The sequence below is a fragment of the Austrofundulus limnaeus genome, unplaced genomic scaffold (assembly GCF_001266775.1).
Source record: "Austrofundulus limnaeus strain Quisiro unplaced genomic scaffold, Austrofundulus_limnaeus-1.0 Scaffold37, whole genome shotgun sequence".
NCBI lineage: Eukaryota > Metazoa > Chordata > Actinopteri > Cyprinodontiformes > Rivulidae > Austrofundulus > Austrofundulus limnaeus.
This window is the reverse complement of record NW_013952439.1, coordinates 2,644,467-2,647,661: the sequence shown is the minus strand read 5'-3', so window position 1 is coordinate 2,647,661 and position 3,195 is coordinate 2,644,467.

Genomic DNA, 3,195 nt, shown 5'->3' with positions numbered 1-3,195 from the left:
TATCTATCTATCTATCTATCTATCTATCTATCTGTTCTTAAAGTGTCATTCATGGAAATATTGAGTAGTTTTATCATTCATTGAGACTTTGAGTATGTTGCTAATGCCAGATGAAGAAGTTTCCGAGAATTCAGTTTTTGATTGTGCATCTGCAAACATATTAGGTGTTTTAACTGGAAAATGCAGCTAGAAAAACATTGTTTAGAAAAAAAAAGTCTTTGCAAGAATAAGATACCTGGAACATAACAGAGCTGTCAATTTTGAAACAGTTCATTATTATTACTTCTTCAGTTCCTACACCCACTTTGGTTTACTAAAACACACTCATGTTTCTCTGATTCTGTTTCCAAACCTGAGCCCAGATGTCCGACATTTGGTGACAATAAAAATGGCAAAAGAAAGGAAGCAATTATCTCTGAAGGATTACCAGGATGAACCTCTGGGTGTATGTTTCTCCAGCCCCCAGCTCGCCTCATAAGGAAGCAGTTCTTAGTGCAGTGCTGGAATTTGGCATGGAGTGCACTGTTTGTTTGGGAATGAGAAAAGGCGTGTCATTAGGGTTTGTTAATTGCAGCTAATTGGCCCTAACGAGATGAACAAGGCCACCCACTGGGATCAGTCACACAAATAATTTGTCGAAAACAAAATTAATTAGTACATGCTAATTAAAGTCAATTAAAACTGATTAGGCAGGAGTGGAACGGGAAAGTTAGAGAGTGCAGGAAAATATCTGGCAGCGCGCAATATGGCACGACAAGGATGTCTGGCAGCTTATAGAGCGCCTCGCTGTGAAACAAGATGACTGCAGGTCAACGCTGTTCAGACAGGAAACAACTTTAGAAAATTTATAGCAAGTTTACCATCTGCCTCAAAGTCTGGCATGTGGAATTATTAAAACAATGGAAGCAAAAGTACCTTTTCTATTGCCTAATAAAACAATATGATTGTTTGATACTTACAGTACAATTTGAGCTGCATGAAAATGTTCTCATTTCACGAGCAGTGAACAGATTTAGACAAACTTATTTTAAGTGTTGCCTTTAAAACATTTTTTTCTGTATTAAAAACCAGAAACCAGAAAACAAGTAATAAAGATGGCTGGTATAAGGCTGCAAGAGTTTGAGGAACAACTTAAAAAGTGTTTGAAKCTATGAGAGGCCCTTTAGGCCATAAATGTTTCAAAATAAGTTGTCATAGTTTGATTTAAAAATAGTAATTTGACAGTTTTATGTAGTTAGTTAAGTAAAATTCAACTATTACTTTCTCCAGAAATGTTTTATTTTAATGATTTACATGTGCAAAACCATGATCCACATACACATATTTTTTAAAATAATTGAAAGCATCAGCATTTTAATTTTATTAGAGTTTTATGAAAAATCTTATGAATTTTGCTGCCTCAATCATAGAAGCTGTGATTTTAGGCTTTGGTATGTGCATTTACTATCAAGTAAAATACTATAAAAGTTCAAATGATATTATCAACAAATATCAATCTTTTTAACTATAAATTGCTACACACATTTATTACTTTTATGCAGTTTATAGAATGACTGAACCAAAGAGTTGAAAAAATGCCACCCTCTATAACCTCATTATTAGGTTAAAAACAACACATAATATCTTTAAAGTAGCTCCCCTGTTTTGACCCACTGAAAGTTATAATGTTTAGTTTTCTTTGTTACATGACTCAATGATGCTGACATTTTCCATAAGTGTGAAAAAGCTTTTTAGTAACATCCAGGACTTACTTTATTTATTTATTTATTTATTTATTTATTTATTTATTTATTTATTTATTTATTTATTTATTTTCAGGTAGGAGGGGAGGAACTCAGTTCAAGAGGAACGAATATGGCGAGGCAGATGACGAGGACAGCAGTGGAGAGCAGGCAGGTAAGTCTTAAAATGAGTTGACTGAGCTGAATCCTTGTTGTCTGTAAAGTCTAAGGAGGATCAGTAGGGAGAAAGTTTAACGGGGAAGTTCAACAATGCAACACTCACATCAACTTGAAGGATTATTGTGTGGTGATAATTGTTTAATGATTGTTTCCTAATAATATTTTCTTGGGAAAAAAAAGTGAAATCACCCCAAAGACATCTTCTGTAAAACTTTATCAAACTTTATTTCCTGGATGTGTCAATATTACCAGCTCAGGTGTTCTACTAGGGGTCTGAGAGCTTGTTTCTAGATAATTTGCCCTTACTGATAAATAAAACATATAGCAGCATTGCTACATCCTGTCAAATAATATATTTAACAGCTCTGACGTAACTTTTCCATAAATTGAGCTTTGTGCCTTTGATAAAGAAGGCTTTGCTGTGGGGTCTTTTTGATAAAACACATTGATCTCCACTTATTAAACAATCTATGAATCCATATGTAGTGTTTATGATCAGTTTATTGTGATTTTTTTTTTTTTTTTTGGTTAAAAGAGGAGATCATCTGTGGCTTCTCCGCTCAGCACCAACTGACTTTAAAGCTTTGATATTTGGAGCTAAAACAGTGGACAATTTTGATGAGAAGAGCTGAGAAAATACAAACATGAATCTGAATTTGATTCTCCAAGTCAGCTCTAACGTCACCACTGTAAAGCTAAAAATACACAACAATCTTCATGCACTGATTTATTCTTTTTCAGATGTGCTGCATCCCTTTAGCTAAAAAAAAAAAAAAAAAACTTTGGTGAGTTTTTTTATTTTTATTTCCCTACTATGAAATAAAATAATTTCTGAGCAGGTAATAGCAGCACCTCTGGTGCGCTGCTCAGGCCTCGTCCTCTCCTTGATGATGAGAAARGCTTCAGAATGACTGTTTTGTTGACGGCAGCGAGCTGCAGGGTTACAGCAGTGTTGCGCTGTTTGCATGCATGAGTACAACTCTGAGATGGTGAGCGCTCGGGAATGGAGAAAAAAACCCATACGAGAGGAGAGTGATCAGCCTGAGGGGCCGTTCGGTGAGAGGGCCCAGGGGACGGGGTGCCCGAGGCCCCCCGGTGATGATGGTGATTGATGCAGGCACAATTCAGACAGCCCAGACGCTGCAGCAAATTAAAAGGCTATTTTGTAAAGTTGTAAAAGAGCAGAATGGCAGAGGAAAGCGATGACCCCCCTTCCTCCACACACACACACACACACACACACACACCTCCCCCTACCTCCAACTCTTCTGTCATCCCATCAGCCCTTCAGCTT